Here is a 20,738-nt window from a genome sequence, read left to right on the forward strand (position 1 = left end):
GGCTAGCAAATGCAAAAGGGGGTAAACTTGGGGGGCCAAAATCGAGCAATTGAAACTTGGAGGGCTAAAATCAAGCAATTGTGAAACTTAGGGGGTTAAAATCAAGCAATTAAAATGTGGGGGACCAAAATCAAGCAATTGTGAAACTTGGGGGGCCAAAACTGCATTTAAACCTAAAATTTAAATATTTTAATTATTTCAAAATCATCAATCAAATACAAGACTTTATGTATCTTTTATTTTACCTATATTTTTTTTTATCCATATATTTTTAAACCTCAAAATTTAGAGTCTGTCTTTTTATCAATAACCATAACATGGAAACCGGTTTTACCTTTACCCATTTCTTAATTAAACCAACATAGGGTGCTATTAATAACCAATATAAATAGTTGATTGACAATTATGACTGTCATTCTTGTTGATTGGCATTACACAGAAAATAGAACAAAGCAAAGGTAAAGATTGGCAAAAGTCCAGTTTGACCTTCATGATGGCAGCAACAATGTATCCATTGGCAACTTTGGGAGCTTTAACAGCTCTTGACCTTCGCACACCAGCTTGAGGATTCTGGCTTTGCTCCCACATTGCTCAAATTAGGAGCCTTAAACTGCTCAGCTGCCTGAGTTTGTAGCTGTGAGCTCAAGTCTTCAATCTTAGCTTCTCCGAATATAATGTAGGTTTCGTAAGTTGGGCTCTTGAAAACATCTGGTTTTGAGATAACGAATAAGATCTGAACAAATAGAAATCCAAATTCATTTTCACATACTAAACAGTGATACAACGGAAAAACAACTCAAAATACATACATGTCGGTACGAAGATTCTTGCTTTTCTTGACCGTCACACGACTGGCACCAGTAACAGACTCCATTCCAAGTTTAAGCATTGCCTTGCGACTCTTCTTAAACAGTCATACAGAACGGTGCATCATGATATTTTTGGTTATACTCAAAACATATTTTAATCTGGTATGACAATTTTTAACAACCTATCTGAAATTCCTGGCACACAGTGGACAGGTGTTGATCAAGGTGTGTCAACACTTGTCTGTTGTAGACAGATGTTGTTACCGGTGCGCCAACACTTGTCTATAAACAGAGCAAATAACATAAAACAATACAAACAGTAAAGTAAATAACACACGAGAGTTGTTAACTCAGTTCAGCCTAAAGCCTACTCTGGGGGATACCAATCCAGGAATGAAGTCCACTATCAGTAGTATTACTTCGAAGCTAAACTCACCCGTTTACAACTTCTCACTTAATCACTACCCAATGACACTTCTACCTAGGAACTCCTAGATATGAGACCCCGTCCCAATTCCCACCTTAACAACACAGACAGTGTTGTTATTCAATTTCACGATCACAACAGGTGGAGACACACTCCTAAGAAACTAGGATTCACTCTTGCTTAAAAGCTTGCGAGTAAACCACACAACACAATAGAACAATCTCCGTACTTCAAAGCTTAGGAGAAGTTCACACTTACAACTCAATAACACTCAGGTCCTAAGCTTGCATCAATGAGACACAAGAAAGACTCACAATTAACACTCTAAAATCCCTAAAAACACACGCTTTGTAAGACACGATTTTAGATGCTTGAAACCATATGCTTGCCTTCGTATTTATAGTAGTAGAATGACTTGGGCTTCAAGACAAAATTAGGGCTTCTAGAATTGCGGCAGCAGTGATATATTTTTGAAAACAATAGTTATATTTTTGAACCGCAAAAATATATTTTCCAAAAATATAATCCTTTTGGAAAATAAAACTAGGGTTTGGCTGCCTCCTGAAACACATTAAACACGTGCGCCTTCCTCTGTAAGAAACCATGAAACAATTCTTCAAACAGATCTTCAAAAGATTGAGTAGAAAATAAAAACACCTAGCTGGCGCGCGCAGAACAGAGACAGGTGTTGTTCCAAAGTGTACCAACATTTGTCACAACACTTGGGGTCAGCACATTTGTCTCAACACTTGGCTAAAATATGTTTTTGCAAAATGTAGCCAATATACAAAAACCCAACAATCTCCCCCTTTGGCAAATTTTGGCTAAAACAATATTAGACCAGTATATAGAGAGATACAGTATTACCTTTCCTTCGAGTCAACATGATCACACAACTAGGAAAGAAAGTAACACACAATAAAACTACTTCAAAGAGATTTAAGTAGCATCAGAGGCAATGCAACAGCGGAATAAAAACATGACTAGCCTCATGGAACAACACAAGGGAGAAATAAACTCCCAATGGTAAATGCTAAGAAGTAGGAGAAATAAACTCCTAATAGTATAAAGTGCATTTCTTCAACATAAGAACATCAGGGAAAAATAAATTCCCATAAGAATCTGAGAAAAATAAATTCTCAGTCATAGTGGATAGTGGACTCAATAGTCAGGTGCCATAACACTTGGCACAACATTTGTCGTCAAATATATTCAGGCGATCAAGAGATATTATCACTCACACTCCCCCTGAATTCATGCATACAATCACCAGATAGAGAAAGAATATTCACTACTCCCCCTCAGTACATGCATATTACTCACACTCCCCCTCAATACGAGCATACGAACAAAAACAGTCACCAGATGTGAGAACATATGTCCACACACTTGTCACACATACACACACACACTACTCCCCCTTTTTAGCCATAATTTAGACAAACATCATGCATAGGAAATCATAGGGTAGCAGACAATAGAAGTGTCAGGGTGCAATTATTACAGACCAAAATGCACACACAGGTGCTAGAAATCCAGGGCCTTGCCCATAAAAGAACAACAAAGAGACACCAAAAGTACATCAGAAAAATATAAGGAAACAGCATAAATCATATAGAAGAACTTTCATCAGAGTCCTCCTCCAAATTCGCAGTATCATCATCAGAGCCACTAGTTCCTTGCCCTTCTTGTCCATCAGGCTCACCCTCAGCAGCCTCCTCAGCCTTGAGGGCCTCAATCACACGATCTATTTTCAGTTTCCTGGCCTCAAGAGCTCTGATGGTCTCAGTCAAATCAGCAATCATTTGCTTCCTAGAAAGAACACCAGTCTGGACAGATGTGCCAGCACCTGCTGCAACATTTGTCCCATCCAGCAGCCTCTGCTCAATAACCAACACCCCTTTCCTTTTACAAGGAACATCAGTGCTTCTCGGAATATCTGGGTGTTGCTCAAGAATGATATTGCATAACAGAGTTGAAGGTGTGAAAACACAAGAAGGGGGGGTTGAATTGTGTTTTAGCCAAGTTTAAAACTTTTTCAAGTTCTTAACTTAACTACAATAGCAGCGGATAAATAACACAATAAAACAAGTTAAGAGAGAGAGAGAGATCACACAAGCAATTTATACTGGTTCCTCTCACAAAACGAGAGTAGTCCAGTCCCCTTGCACTTCCAAGGGATTTCACTATAATCACACAAGATTACACCTGATCAAGCACACAAGCAAGAGACTTCTCAACAATGCTCAAGCACACAAGCTTAAGACTTCACACTTAAGCACACAAGCTTAAGTTTCCTCAAGTAATAGTAAAGTATATGAAAGTATACAGATGCTCTTAGAAGAACCTAAAGAGAGCAAATACAAAGAGTACAGAGTATTTGACTAAAGTGCAAAAACACTTGATAAGAGGTTCAGAGCTTGTATACACAGAATTCAGAGTTTGTTCAGCGCACGTTCAATCCTTAATAAATCCTTGTATATGTATATATAATGCAGCTGATCCTTCTAGTATATATACCACCAGAAAAGAGTCGTTGCAAAAAGAACCGTTGGAGTTGATAATCTTTTGTCTTCAAGCAGTCTGTCTTGATGCAGTTTGTTTGTATCTAAACTGAGTAAGAGTTTCAGATACTTTGACTACTGCAGAGTAGACTTTCCTTATTCAGCTAACAAGTCTGAAGACCCACGTTCTCAAGTGAGGACAGACAAAACGAGATTAGCTGTTCTGATCAGGCTTGAAAGGTCCTTTTCTTCATTGGTAGAAGAGTTGACTTGCAAAGGGAATCTTTACAGCTTTCAAAAAGATCTTCAGAGGTTGATGAATCTTTAGTCACTCAAGAAGTTCTGAAGACTTCATCATCTGAAGGTTGTAACTTCTGAAGTCCAACATCTTCTGAGCGCTTGTGAACTTCTGAATTCACATCCTCTGAGCTTCACTCAGAGCTTATCTGATGCTTATATCTGCGCACTTAAAATAAATTTTTAGTCCTTCCAATTGTTTATTAATACTTTGTTATCATCAAAACCTTTATAGATTTAGGGGCAAACATTTTTAAATCAATTTTGTTCCAACAATCTCCCCCTTTTTGATGACGACAAACATAAGTATTAATTGACAATTATTGTTAAATTAACTTATCATGTTTCTCTTAGGTTTGTGAGGTTTGCAAGCTCCCCCTAAGATTGATACTCCTTAAGGCCTAAGCTTTAAGTTTTATCCATGACATTTTAATTTAGTATAAGATTAAGATAATTTGAAATAAAGTAAATTTCATATCTTTCTTCAGAGTGAGAGGTTTGCAAGCTCTCCCCCTAAGTCTCATAAGGCTAAGTTAAAATTGCACTTTTAACTTATCCTTACTTATGAAATTTATTTCAGTTTCAACTAACTTAGTCTCCACCTTGAAATACGTAAAACAACTTAAAAGTAACAACTTTTAACTTAACGGATAAAAGCGAGATAAAAGCGTGGTTTCAGTTTTGAAACTTATCACTTATCAATTAATGCGTAACTACTCCCCCTTTTGTCATTATCAAAAAGTAAAAAAAAAATTATATAACCAAGACAGTCAAAGAAGAAGAGTGGTTGTTACAAAGGTGAATTTATTTCAAAGACAAAAAACAACGCGCTAAAAAGTTTATAAAAAGGTGAACGAGTTAACATGCCTTCTTCACGTAAAAACAAGAATAAACGAGTAAATCAAGAGAGATTAGGAAGAATGAGAAGGTTTAGTTCACGCATCGCAGAGTTTCGAAGAAAGAAAGAAGACGAAAAGCGCGAAAAAGATGAGAAAGATAAAGAAGACAACAAGAAACCACAAGAAGCTGAGATTATAATCATCTCATCAGATTCTGAAGCTGAAGAGAATGAAGATGATGCTGACTATGTTGAGTTCTTGGCTGGCTATGTTCCAGAAGAAGAACAAGAAGAAGAAGAAGAAGAGCAAAACCCAGATCCAATAGTAATTTCATCAGAGGATGCTGAGGAGAAATCTGAGATTTCTTCTGAGTATTATCCATCTGATTAGGATTAGGTTGTCTTTTTCTTTTTCCTTTTTACCAATGTACTCAACATTGTTAGATCATTAATAAAAATTTTCGTTTAAAAGCATCTTGTGTTCTTATGTTCTTATTTATCAAAGAAAGTTAGCACACACAAAAAAAACATAACAAACCACATAATTAAGTTAAAAATCCAAAATAAGAAATTGTTCAGACAAAATAAAGAAAAATATGAATAACAAGTTCAGAAGATAAAAACAAAAACAAACATAAAGTGCAAAGAATCCTAAGGTTTCTTGAGAAAGGCTAAGAGCTGGTCAAATTTGTCATTCAAAGACCCCACGTTGGAAACAAGACCATCCACTTTGGATTCCAAATTGAGGTGAGCTGTCCTTTGCCTTTCCAAACCTTCTTGTTGTTCCTTCAGAGCTTCTTGAAAGATCTGCAACTGATCAACAACCACAGGAGCTTGATCTTCAACCAAAGGTGCCTTGCCTTTATCAGAGGGTTCACCTTCCTCTGGATAATCGATCATCAGAACATCATCCTGATTCAGTACATCCAGTACATCCTTTTCTGGGGCATCCTCTTGATGTAGCTCATTTGCCAACTGGGCAACTCTAGCAGCAGCTTCTTCTAGACGTTCATTCTCAATCCTTTGATCCTCAAGACTCTTGAACAGCTTAGAATCCACCCAGCATTCCTTAAACACAGACATATGCCTTGCAGTAGCAGCAATAGCAGCAAGCTTAGCACGCTCGTGCTCTTCATGATTAAATCCAGTTAGACGCTTCAAACTAGCTCTTGCTAAGCTATCCTTCAGAAGATACACCAAATCCAAATCCCGTTGTCCAATCACAGTCTTAAGCTCATCACCCACTGCATCCAGAGCTTTGCAGATTCTAACCTTGATTAGTGACACCTCCATATCCACATCAGAGGGACACACCAGAAACTTGTCCTTAATATGGGATAACCTAAGTAAATCATCATAAAGCTGATTGGAAAGGTTACCAAAAGGGTCAGAGGATGAGGGTGAGATATTGGGAATGGTAGAGAGTTTTGATGGGTCATTAGCAGGGTTGTCAATGATAACAACTTCTGCTTCTGAAGGGTTAGAGGCACAAGTATGAATGCGTGGATTAGGATTGGGTTCAGGAGTTGATTCAGATGATGAGATGTCAGAGGTTGATTCAGGATAAATATGTTCAGGTGATGGTTCAGGAGATTTGTGTTCAGGGGTTGGTTCAGGAGCAATTTGTTCAGGGATTGGTTCAGGAGATTTATGTGGCGAGGGTTGTTTGGTGGGAGAGGTTTGTTCAGCAGTTGGAATATCTGGTTGAGGTTCAGATGGTGGAATGTCAGGTGATTGTTTTTGTGGTTGAGGTTGAGGTGATTTTGGTTTAGGAGGTGAGCTAGATTTGTGGGTTTCATGAGTAAGAGGTTGATTATTGAGGGGGTCAGGGCTGAGGTGTTTCTCTAGTTCAGAAAGTGGGTTATCAGAAGGTGAAATGTCAGGAAGAATAGTTCTAAGTGGTTTGGTAAACCCTATTCCAATTTCAGCTTCATTAAAGATGTACTGAGAAGATTTACCTTTAGGATCAGGGACATGTTTCTGATGCATCCTGGTACTCAGAGTTTCTTCATCAGACTCAGTTTCTGAATCAGACTGAGATTCAGAGGAGTCACTATCTTCACTTTCTTCTTCATCATCAACAATAATGGGCTTCTTTGATGAAGTTGCAGCACATTTTCCAGTCAAAACTTCATGTTTCCTCTTTGTTCTTTGCTCAACAGCAGCTTCTTCTACCTTAACCTTCTTCTGAGCCAGAAGATCTGGTTTATCTTGTTCAGCTTTCCTCTTAGGTTTCCTCTTAGGATTATACATGTTTACAGGAGCTGGAGGGACCATACTCCTATCTACAGTATACCCTTCTTTCCTAAGAACTTCCAGATAATCTTGGATGATGTGCTCAGCATCCATTTCAGAGATTACTGGGTAACCATCCACATACAAACGATCTTCAAGGCTAGCTGTAAATTCTTGTGTAGGTTGAACCAACTTTGATGAGATGATGCGCATTTTGGTTAGAAAACTTCCATTTAGAATCTCAGGAGTGAACTTCTTTTCCACAAGTTCTGGATGGAATTTCTTCAGGTTCTGAACAACATGACCTTGATAAAGAAGGTCTGAGAGTAATCTTGGATAAGCTATGGCTGCTTTCCTCTGAGATTTGCTTGAGAAGATTGCTTCACAAATCCTCTCAAAGAAGTATTCTCCTAGATTTACTTTCATTCCTTTCAGAAGGAAAAAGATCAAGTGACGATGAGTCCAGGAGATTGTATCAGTACCACCAACTCTTGGACTGATAGCAGCTAGAATGATCTTGAACAGCACTCTGCAGACATCGGTCAAACCCTTGACTTTACCCTTCAGTTTCAGATCTGTACAAATCAGAGCCAGAAGTTCATCTCTGTACCTTGTGTCCTTCTCAAAAACATCCAACACCAAACCAGAGTTGTCCAAACCCAACAAGGCATTAAAATGAATAGGAGAGAAGGCCAGATTCATACCACAGATATTTGACCTAATCTGTTTTCCAGTGAACTCCAATAAACCCATATCTTTCCTAGATTTACCTTTTAAACTAGGATCCCTTTCAATAGCAGCAAGTTCTTCCTTCTTAGCTTCAGCCTTATCAAAAACCTTAGCTTTCATCCAGAATTTCTTCAAGAGATCTGGGTAAATAGGACCATTTAGCATGTTGAAGTACTTATCCCAACCTTGAGTGGAGAAGTACTGTTTCACGTCAAACCCATTAGCCTTCAAACTTTCAAAGTCGATCATCTTCTCAGAGAGAAAGATGAGCTCAGATTCTGGAAACTCCATTTCGTTCCCAACGATTTGAAGGTTTCTAAACATGAACGGTGGAATCTTTGTTGTTGAAGACGATGAAGAACCGGCCATGATGGAGTTAGAGTAAGGGTAGGAACTAATGAGAGAGAAAGAAGTTTTTGTTGAAGGTTTAGAGAGAAAAGAAAGTGTGGGTTGTGAGAGTGAGAAGTGTGCAAGTGTATTGTGTAAGTTTTATTTAAATGCACACAGTTAACACGAAAATAGCAAATTTGGGAAGTTACGCTAATTGACAGAAAGTTGAATACCAAAAATCATCATTAACCACCCACTACCTGACACACGTAGACCACGTGCAGAAATTTACTCGGTAACTGCTATTTTAATGGACAACTGTTCAGCAGCGAATGCTAAACGTTTCCCACTTAAATAGTTCAGAGCCTCTGAGATATTTAAAATTCTCTATCAGAGTTAAGTACTTCAGAGCTTGTGTTTCAGATGTTCTGAATCATAAGTTCTGATATACATAACCTCTTACACTTTAATTGCCAAAAAAAAATTTTCATTCAGAGATTGAAAACATGTTCAGATGTTTCTTTATAAAATCAAATCTTTCAACAGATAAAGCTTTAGTAAATATATCAGCCCATTGATTTTCAGTATCAACAAACTTAATATCTATAATGCCTCTCTGAACATAATCTCTGATAAAATGGTGTTTGATTTCAATATGTTTGGCTCTAGAGTGTAGGATAGGATTTTTAGATAAATGAATGGCTGCAGTATTATCACAATATAAAGGAATATTGTTACTGCTTACCTGATAATCTTCTAACTGATATTTTAGCCAGAGTAGTTGTGTGCAACACTTATCTGCTGAAATGTATTCTGCTTCTGCTGTAGACAAAGCTATAGTAGTTTGTCTTTTACTAGCCCAGGAGATAAGGTTTTCACCAACAAATTGACAATTGCCACTTGTGGATTTTCTTTCAATTTTATCTCCAGCATAGTCAGCATCACAGAATCCATTTAGCACATAATCATTGGATTTCTTATAGAGAAGTCCAAGATTAGTTGTTCCTTTCAGATACCTAAAGATTCTCTTTACAGCAGTAAGATGAGATTCTCTAGGATCTGACTGGAATCTTGCACATAAGCAAACACTGAATAAAATATCTGGTCTAGAGGCTGTCAGATAGAGTAAGGAACCAATCATACCTCTGTAGACCTTTTGATCTACTTTTCCTTCTTCTTCTGACTTGCTCATGTTGGTAGTTGGATGCATAGGAGTGTTCATTATCTTGCAATCATCTAGGTTGAATTTCTTCAGAAGTTCCTTGGTATACTTTGATTGATGAACATAAGTTCCTTCCTTCTTCTGATTGATTTGAATTCCAAGAAAGAACTTCAATTCTCCCATCATGCTCATTTCAAATTCATCCTGCATTATCTTAGAAAAGTTCTTGCACAAGGAAGCATTAGTTGAACCAAAAATAATATCATCAACATAAATTTGAATGATTAAAATGTCTTCTTTGGTTGTTTTTCTAAAGAGTGTGCAGTCAACCTTCCCTTTTTCAAAACCCTTTTCAAGAAGGAAATTACTGAGTCTATCATACCAAGCTCTTGGAGCTTGTTTCAGACCATACAGTGATTTCTTCAATTTGAAAACATGTTCTGGATTTGAGATATCTTCAAAACCAGGGGGTTGCTTAACATACACTTCTTCAGAAATAAAACCATTTAAGAAGGCACTCTTAACATCCATTTGATACAAAGTTATTCCATGATTAACAGCATAAGATAGAAGTAACCTGATTGCTTCAAGTCTAGCAACTGGTGCAAAGGTTTTAGTATAGTCAATCCCCTCTTGCTGACTATAACCTTGTGCGACCAATCTAGCCTTGTTTCTTACCACTTCACCTTGTTCATTCAGCTTGTTTCTGAATACCCATTTTGTTCCAATAATGTTCTTGTGTGAAGGTTTAGGCACTAGAGTCCATACATCATTCCTTTGAAATTGATTCAGCTCTTCTTGCATTGCTACAATCCAAGCATCATCTTTCAGAGCTTCATCAATCTTTGAAGGTTCCATCATTGAGATAAGACCAACTAAAGATTCCTCATTTCTTAGTTGAGATCTTGTCTTCCTTGGACTATCCTTGTTGCCTAAGATCAGTTCCTCTGGATGTGATGATTTGTATTTGAAGGTATTTCTTAGGGGCTCATCATCTTCAGACTCATCAACAGCAGGTTCAGCAGTTGCTTCAGTTCTTTGTTGTTCAGAGTCTGTAGGAACTGTCATGTTCAGAGGTTCTTCAGAGAATGGATGTTCTGAGTAGTTTGGAATATCTGAATATTGATCCTCTGATACCTGACATCTAGACAAACCTTCCACAAGCTCTGACACTTGGTCAGGCTCTTTGTCATCAAATTTGACATGCATGGTTTCTTCCACAGTATGTGTTTCAGAAATATACAGTCTGTATGCTTTTGAGCGTTCAGAATATCCTATAAAGATACCCTTATAACCTCTAGCATCAAATTTCTTTAGATGGACTTTGTTATTTAAGATGTAACACGTACATCCAAACTGATGAAAATAAGAAATATCAGGTTTTCTTCCTTTGAACAATTCATAAGCAGTTTTGTTCAACTTAGATCTGATATAGATTCTATTTTGAACATAACATGCTGTGTTTACAGCTTCTGCCCATAAAAACTTTGCTACATTTGTTTCATGCATCATGGTTCTGGCCATTTCTTGCAGAGTTCTATTCTTCCTTTCTACAACCCCATTTTGTTGAGGAGTTCTAGGAGAAGAGAATTCATGCAGAATGCCATATTTTTCACAAAAGTTTTCAAAAGGTTCATTTTCAAATTCTCCACCATGATCACTTCTAACTTTTAAAATAGTGTAGCCTTTTTCATTTTGAATTTGTTTGCAGAAGATGCTAAACTCATCATAAGCTTCATCTTTTGTTCTTAGGAATTTTACCCAAGTCCATCTACTGTAGTCATCAACAATCACTAATCCATACTTCTTTCCATTGATAGAGGCAGTGTGAACTGGCCCAAAAAGATCAATGTGAAGAAGTTCCAATGGTCTTGAGGTAGAGACAATGTTCTTAGGTTTAAAAGATGATTTTGTAATCTTTCCTTTTTGACATGAACCACAAAGTGTGTTTGAGTGATATTTGATTTTAGGTAAACCTCTGACAAGGTCAAGCTTGCTAAGCTTAGAGATTAACCTCCAGTTAGCATGGCCTAACCTCTTATGCCAGATCCATTTTTCTTCACTCAAGGTCAAAAGACACAACACTTTTTGTTCATTCAAGTCAGAAAGATTAATTTTATAAACATTATTCTTTCTCAGACCTTTGAATACCATGGAGTTATCAGATTGTTTAGACACAGTACATGATTCCTTATTAAAGACAACTACATAACCATTGTCGCAAAATTGACTTATGCTCAATAGGTTATGTTTGAGTCCATCAACTAACCAAACATCATTAATGGATAGGGAAGAATTACCTACTGTACCTGTACCTATTATCTTTCCTTTTTGATTACCTCCAAAGCCAACAGATCCTCCTTCTTTCATAGTCAGCTTAGAAAATAGTTGTTTGTCACCAGTCATATGCCTTGAACATCCACTATCCAGATACCATGAGTGTTTCATGATACTTCTTTGAGTGGCAGGCTGTATGAGAAACAACTTTAATCATTGCGATAGAACTCTTCATCAAGGTTAATGATAAAGTCATCCCAGTATTCTTCCTCTTCATTTTTCAAGTTCTGATTGTTAACTTGAGAGCTTGTCAGCCATTTGTCTAGGACATAAGCCCTTCTTCCTTTGCATAGGACTTGTTTCCATACTCTAGGTAGGACATATCATTTCCTAGTTGGTAAATCTGAATGATACATTATTTCAGCTTTTGGTACCCATCTTCTGGGTCCACGCTTGTTAGTCCATAAATGCTTACTATGTTGTCTAGTGTTAGAGAAAGATCTTGGTTTGGAATAATGACCTTTTTGAAACCTTTTCTTTTGAAATTTGTTATTATTCCAGGATTTGGATTGTTTATGATTCTAGGGTTTGTATTTATCACCAATCCCATGTTCTGATTGATTATATCTACTAACTCTAGAATCATAAATAATCTGAGTCCTGTACTTCATCTGAGATTTAGAATTTTTTCTTTTAAAAACTTCTGATCTTTTAGATTGACTGGCTTCAGGTACTGAAGTTCCTTTGGTTCCAGAATTTGAAGTCTCAGATGTTGAAGCTTTCAGAACATCTGAACTAATGTTCTCAGGTTCTGAACAACTTCTATCTTCTGAACTTTTCTTTCCAGATCCTGAGGCACTTGGTTCCTCTGAGCTGTCAGCTTCTAAATCACTCAGATCATCATTGTCATTTTCAACAATACCAGGATTCTTTCCCTCTTCACTTGGTGGAACAACATAATAAACCCAAGATTTTCCAACCTTTTTGGCAAAGGTTTTTAGCTTTGAATATGTTCTACCATATTCATAGCCAAGTCCTTCTCCTCTATGTCTCAAAACATTATAAATTCTACTAGCAGCTTTGCTCTTCCCAAGGTTGAGATGCACAAACTGTTGAAGAGCTATTTCCTGCTCATCAATAGGTTTGTGACAAACAGCACAACCCTTTTCAAAGTCATTTACTCTATTCAGAGTTTCTTGATATAGACCTTGAAAATGTTCTGCTTGTTCAGTCAGAGTGTTAAGTTTTTCTTGTAAAACTTTTTGTTTACTTAACACTCTGAGATGTTTCTCAATGACCTTGTTAAGTGCAGTTATAAGTTGAGATTTAGAACAGTCAGAAAATACCTCATCTGTTACTTCAGAATCTGATTCTGATTCATCCTCTGAGTCTGCATCTGAGTCAGTTGAAGCCATCAGGGCTAGATTTGCCTCTTCTTCTTCCTCAACTTCTTCCTCAGATGATAGCTCTTCAAAAGTAGCCATCAGACTCTTTTTCAATTTGCTCTTGAATTGTTGCTTCTTTGAACTGTATCTTTTGCTTTTGTCTTTAGCAGACATTTCTGGACAATCAGCAATAAAGTGTCCTGGCTTCTTACAGTTGAAGCAGTTCTTCTGATCATCCTTTTTGCTGACAAAATTTCTGGAGCTGTTACCTCTGAAATTTCTTTTGTTAAATCTGTTCCATTGCTGAAACTTGGTGAATAAAGCAAACTCATCTTCACCCATTTCCTCCTCTTGACCATCTGCAGAAGATTCCTCCTCAATGTCAAGAAGCTGAGTCTTAAGAGCTTTAGAAGGAGTCCTAGTTGACTGTAAAGCCACAGACTTGGACTTCTTCTTAGCTTCTGAATCAGCATTCAGAACCATCTCATGGCTTCTGAGATTGCTTATCAGAGCCTCAAGACTCAGAGTCTTGAGATTTTGAGCTTCTTCTATTGCAGTGACCTTAGGTCTCCAAGCAATAGGAAGACTTCTCAGAATCTTCTGAACATGATCATAGGTGGAATAACTCCTCTTAAGAGCTTTAAAACCAGATACAAGGATTTGAAACCTTGTAAACATAGTCTCAATGTTTTCATCTTGTTGCATAGTGAATAGTTCATATTGCCTTATCAAGAGACTAGCCTTAGCCTCTTGAACCTTTTCATTACCATCATAGGTAGCACACATAGAGTCAAAGATAGATTTAGCAGTAGACTTGTTCTCTATTCTGACATAATCCTCATGTCTAATAGCACCAACAACAATATCCTTTACTCTATGATGCTTAGTGTAGGTTTTTAAGTTAGCTGGTGTGAGTAACTTTCTATGCTCAATGGACAATCTTCCATGTTCATTTAAGTTTTCAAAAGTTACTCCCAGCTCAACCAAATCCCACAACTCATGATCAATAGCAGTAATATTGCTATACAGTCTTTCCTTCCACCACTCAAATAATGATGCATCACCATTGAATATAGGGGCTTTTCTATTGCCACTATGTTCATGTGATTCATTACTTAAGTAGTCAAAACCAAAGTCATTTCTTGGACCACCACCAGCACCACTGGCCTCACCGGCTTCACCGGTAGTTCTAGTACTACTATCGTCTCCTCCAGACATAGTGTTCTCACAAGATCTTTACTGTCTCACTGTTAAGTGAAAGTAACAGACCAGTGCTCTAGATACCAATTGAAGGTGTGAAAACACAAGAAGGGGGGGTTGAATTGTGTTTTAGCCAAGTTTAAAACTTTTTCAAGTTCTTAACTTAACTACAATAGCAGCGGATAAATAACACAATAAAACAAGTTAAGAGAGAGAGAGAGATCACACAAGCAATTTATACTGGTTCCTCTCACAAAACGAGAGTAGTCCAGTCCCCTTGCACTTCCAAGGGATTTCACTATAATCACACAAGATTACACCTGCTCAAGCACACAAGCAAGAGACTTCTCAACAATGCTCAAGCACACAAGCTTAAGACTTCACACTTAAGCACACAAGCTTAAGTTTCCTCAAGTAATAGTAAAGTATATGAAAGTATACAGATGCTCTTAGAAGAACCTAAAGAGAGCAAATACAAAGAGTACAGAGTATTTGACTAAAGTGCAAAAACACTTGATAAGAGGTTCAGAGCTTGTATACACAGAATTCAGAGATTGTTCAGCACACGTTCAATCCTTAATAAATCCTTGTATATGTATATATAATGCAGCTGATCCTTCTAGTATATATACCACCAGAAAAGAGTCGTTGCAAAAAGAACCGTTGGAGTTGATAATCTTTTGTCTTCAAGCAGTCTGTCTTGATGCAGTTTGTTTGTATCTAAACTGAGTAAGAGTTTCAGATACTTTGACTACTGCAGAGTAGACTTTCCTTATTCAGCTAACAAGTCTGAAGACCCACGTTCTCAAGTGAGGACAGACAAAACGAGATTAGCTGTTCTGATCAGGCTTGAAAGGTCCTTTTCTTCATTGGTAGAAGAGTTGACTTGCAAAGGGAATCTTTACAGCTTTCAAAAAGATCTTCAGAGGTTGATGAATCTTTAGTCACTCAAGAAGTTCTGAAGACTTCATCATCTGAAGGTTGTAACTTCTGAAGTCCAACATCTTCTGAGCGCTTGTGAACTTCTGAATTCACATCCTCTGAGCTTCACTCAGAGCTTATCTGATGCTTATATCTGCGCACTTAAAATAAATTTTTAGTCCTTCCAATTGTTTATTAATACTTTGTTATCATCAAAACCTTTATAGATTTAGGGGCAAACATTTTTAAATCAATTTTGTTCCAACAAGAGTAGGAAGAGCAACTGGCTTCTCAACAGCATAAGTCAGGACATGGCTTAAGGTTTCTTGAAAGAAGTAGGACCCATAATCAAATCTAGCCTTGGTACCCACAGCATAAATGAATTTTCCCAATCCTCTGGCCACATCACCTGAATGGGTTGTAGGCACCCAATTGTGTGCAGCAATCCTATTTAACACAGCATAAAATGGAGAGAGAGAAGTTGCAGCCAATTTTGCCTTGCTTGGCCATACCTTAATCCTGCCACCTGTGAGGACTTTGCAGACCTCATTATCTGTGACTTTTAGAGCAGCCACCTCATCAGTACTTCTTTGCAAATATTGGTTAATCACAGTTGGTGAGAATTTTACACACTTTCCTCGAACAAAAACTTGCCTATATTCAGGACTTGTTGGATCATTACAATTGTCAGCCACATTAATCAGAAATTCTTTGACAAGCCTGTCATAGCACTTGTCCAGACCACAGACAGTCTTCATCAATCCTGCATACTCAATAGCTTCAACAACACTTGGACATTCAAGAATATCAGCCTTTAAATTTCTTTCCAGAGCCAGCCTCCTATGATATACAAATTTCCATCTTGCAGATCCATTTTCCAGATGGAATGAAACATTATCTAATGGAGCATAGGGAACAGATTGGGGAACCTTCTTTCTTCCTACACTCTTCCTAGATGTGCTGCCAGATGCAGCAACATCTGTCTCTGGTTCAAAATCAGAATCACTAGTTGGTGGAGCTTTTCTTTTCTTAGTTTCAGTTCTAGGAACCACTTTACTGACAGGTTTTGGAGGTCCATACAGAGGCTTTTTACCAGCATCTTTTCTAGCCTTAGAAGGTTTGGGTGTTTGGACAGGTGTGTTAGCAGTCTCTACACCTTTACCAGCCCTACTTCTAGTCCTCCTAGCCACACTAGCTTCAGAATTTGCAGGGATAGACTTTTCACTCACAGTTGTTTCATTAACAATTATAACCTCAGGATTTTCATCTACAACCTTATCAGGAACAGTTTCTTTATCAGCATCCTTAGGTGGGGACTCTCATCAGACTCAGAATAGTCCACAATATTTTCCTGTGCCAAAGATGTGGTAACATCTGGCACAACATTTGGCGCAGCGCCAGGTGTTGCACCACTTGGCGCAACATGAGTCTCAGGAGCAGTTTTCTGGAGAGACTCATCAGCAACAGCATCATTGGTCTCAGTGGAAGCACCAATATTAGCATCAACAGCAGTAGGGGGGTTAGGAACATTTTTCCCCAATTTTTCAGATACAGCAGGGTCCTTTAAACCTAGGGTTTCAGCAGGATTTGGAACATTAAGACCTAAATTAACAGAAGTCTTACCAGATGTGTCAACATTCTCTTCTGAAGGATTAATGACAGGTGTAGGAACATCACTCGATGGCAATGGATCATTATACAGTTCAGACATTGTATAGGCCCTTCTCGATTCAGTTCGCGATTTCTTGCTCTTCTTCTTCGTTTTCTTAATTGAAGCGGAGGGAGATGAAGGATTTATACTCGTTCGTGATGATTTTTCCTTCTTTGCAACTGATTTTCTCCTCATCGTTGGGCTTGTGGAAGGTATGGTGTTGAGAGGAACAGCATCGATCACTACTTTTTGTAGCGATGGAACAGCATCTGTCTTCGTTGGTGAGGATTTTGCAGAGTCAGACATAGTGAGTGAAATGAGGTGAAATTTGTGATTGAAGAAGATGGAAGTTGAACGTTCTCTGAGAAAATACAAAGTTGAAGTTGAGTTGATTTGCGTGAGAGAGAAAAGAAGATGAGAAGTTTGCGTGAAGATAGGTTGGTTTTGAAAAACCAATAATAACTCCCTTAAGTTAGCGTGCACCAAAAGTGGGAGAGAGAAATCAACTGTTGCACGCTCTTCATGCAGTAACTGCTATTGATTTTCAAAAAGGCAAATTCCCAATTTTCCCCTCAATTTTTCAAATTGACTTGCGTCCAAAGCTTTAGTAAAAATGTCTGCTAATTGTTCTTCAGATGCAATGTGCTCAAGTGTAACAATTTTTTCTTCTACAAGCTCTCTTATAAAATGATGGCGTATATCAATGTGCTTAGTCCTACTATGCTGAATAGGATTTTTAGAGATATTGATAGCACTCAGATTATCACAGTAAAGTGTCATGACATCTTGCTCAACACTATACTCCTTCAACATTTGTCTCATCCATAACAATTGAGAGCAACTACTACCAGCTGCTATATATTCTGCCTCAGCTGTGGATAGAGACACACTATTCTGTTTCTTACTAAACCAAGATACTAGATTGTTTCCCAAGAAGAAACATGCACCAGAGGTGCTCTTTCTATCATCTGCACTTCCTGCCCAATCTGCATCACAATAGCCAATTAAGGTAGAATCATTACTATGAGAATATAAAATTCCATACCCACATGTTCCATTGACATATTTGAAGATTCTTTTCACTTGAGTCAGATGACTCATCTTGGGTTCAGATTGATATCTAGTGTTGGTGTAAGCCCTAGAGGCCAATTATTTATAATTGCATGATACTTGTATTGGATAATTTACTTATTAAATAAAGGCTTTTCTTTATTATGTTTATGTGTTAAATAATAATAGAGTCCCTAGAATAGTAAGTTCATTGTATGGAACGTTAAGTATGACTTAATCGTGAGATTCCATTAAATATAAGAACACTATTCTTAAACATATCCATAGTCAAGCTTTATTGTGAAATGGGATAACGTTAAAGCATAAAGACTATTATGTTGGTAGACTGATGATCATATCTCACTGATCATGGATAATGAGTTATCAAGTCTTCACATAGATATAAATGTTAAGGGTAACTTTATATCGGATTGACCCACCATGAGAATACTACATAGAGTGTTATGAAATGTCATAAGTTTTCTCATAGTGATAAAAGGTGTATTCCACCCTTCGACCTGAAACCACTATGTACCCTAGATGCAGGAGTGTAATACCTTGTTGCCATTCAAACGTTATCCGTAACTGGATAATTATAAAGTTGGTTGATGGGTATATCACGAATCATGCTGAGGGACATGAGTGACCTAGATGGAATTTGTCCCTCCTACATAACGGGAGATATGTCTATGGGCCCAATATTGAACTAGACAAGGATGACATACTATGTCTTGTGTTCAATATAGACATGAGGGCAAAAGGGTAATTGTGCACAAGATATTTATCACGAAAAGGTTAGTCAGATCACGTGACATTCCTATGACTTGGGTAACAGTGATGTGTTGCTAGATACCGCTCACTGTTTATAATATTACGATTAATATTATTGCCAACGTCATAAGAACCTACAGGGTCACACACATAAGGACAGTTAAGAAGGAAAAAAATAAGTAAGACTTATTGCGGGGGTGCAGTTAGTGACAAACGGTTATTGGGCTTGAGAAGCCCAATTTCGTGTAAACTAAAGACCTCATAAGAAACTCTATAAATAGAGCCTTATGAAGTTCAGAAATCACGTTTTACAAACCCTAACTGAATTTAGAGAAATTCTGAATTTCTTTAAACCCTAAACCGCACAAAATTCCCTCAGCCTTCATCCAAGAACAGCTAGCACTGTGAGATCGAAGGTTCCTGTTCGTGTGGACTAAGTGGAGGTGCTGCAAGTGCGGTGCTTGTGATCAAGAAAAGCGGCCACGAATTTGTTCTTCAAAGGTAATATTCTAGACCTGATCATGCTCATTCACAAGAATCCATTGATGGGAAATTTTAATTTTAAAATTCCGCTGCGTTTATAAAAGTGTTTATAAAACGATTTCCCAACAGTGGTATCAGAGCCACTTGTGAAACCATGAATCGGTTTGTTGTTTTATTACTGTTTTATTAATATGGTTTTGAATCGGTATTAATAATAAGAATAACAAGGATTAATAAAATTTGATTGATCGGATTTTAAAATATATATGTGATATATATTTCTGATACGACGCATCGGTGTATGTGATACATTGATCGTGTCATTCATTCGAATGTTTGAGTGATTGGCGTTTAATTTGGATGATTGTGAGCGTGAGCTTCAGAACCGTTTATGGTGAAGCATCATATATCCGATCGTTCATCTAGAACTAGCAGTCCTGAAACGTTTTGATGAATGGTGGTTGTATTAGGGTTTATAACAATACAAGTGTTGTGTTGTTATATAAACAGAACATATTGTTCATTGAAAGTTTTAAGTGATTGTCGTGAGCATGGATGATTGTGAGCGTGAGCTTCGGAACCGATAACTGGTGAAGCATCATATATCCAATCGTCTATGGTGAACAAAATCCTGAAACGTTTTGATGAATGATTACTGTAACAATACAAGGGTTGTGTTGTTATAAAAAACAGAGTACGGCTAGGGTTTGTATCTGAAGCATCAAGTGTTGGTGCGATTAGGATTCATTGATGAAATGAGGTGATCAATCATGGTAAGGTGATCAATCATGGTATTTTATTAATTGGACTAATGTAATAATAATAAATTGTATGTTTATTGTTATTAAATTGCATGATGAATGGTTATGGCCTTAGTTCTTCTTTTCGTTTTATTTGGGATTTTAAATACGGCCTGCGTGTCGTGCCTCTCTTATATTCTCTTGATGTAATTTCTTTTCTCATCTCACTCCCTCGTATGAACACGAGTTTCTTGTAGTGATGTAATATAAGATTAGCAAATAGGACAGGAAGGACAGCAATGAAGATCTATCTTAAAGAAGTATAGGTCGTTCTTAGACATAGCATAGGTTCTCTCATTGGCTTGAGGGAACAATCACGCTAGGGGCCATAACCATATCATTTTATTATATTATGTATGTTGATGCATGTTATGTATGGAGTGACGTCATTTGTATGTAAGCCGTGGTAAGGTGAGATCAAATTAATTATAAAAGCCCTCAAAGGAATTAATATTAAGTTTTATCGCTTTCCAACGAATAGCGCCCTTCAAGATCAATATCGATCAATGTAGGTTTTGCCAACGCGAAGTGCATTGTCAATATTGATAAGTTGCGGTGAGGTAATTTATTTATCCGATCGCTATTTAATGGGTCTAACTTAACTAAAGAAAATATAATAAGATTATATGACTTTAGAAGCAAGTATTGGGTTATTCCATGTGATGGATTAGAATAAGTGTTATTCACCCAATAGAAAGGATATGAGAGTTGTATGAGATACAATTGGAAAGGAGTTTCCTACCTAAACAACTAAGTTTTGTGTAATCAGCCCAACGCTGACTTAAAACGAAGTGAAATATGGATCTCATTCTCACTAGAAAATCTTCCAACGGGATTTTCCGAATCAAATGTCGAGGGTCATTTGTTTT

The 20,738-nt window shown here is 37.4% G+C and overlaps 1 pseudogene; it reads right to left on the minus strand.

Annotated features, from left to right (window-relative positions):
* Positions 1–372: 372 nt before the first annotated feature.
* On the minus strand, positions 373–3,161 carry LOC123891779 (annotated as a pseudogene).
* Between the last annotated feature and the right edge of the window lie 17,577 nt (positions 3,162–20,738).

This window comes from Trifolium pratense, linkage group LG6, assembly GCF_020283565.1.
Source record: "Trifolium pratense cultivar HEN17-A07 linkage group LG6, ARS_RC_1.1, whole genome shotgun sequence".
Taxonomy (NCBI): domain Eukaryota; kingdom Viridiplantae; phylum Streptophyta; class Magnoliopsida; order Fabales; family Fabaceae; genus Trifolium; species Trifolium pratense.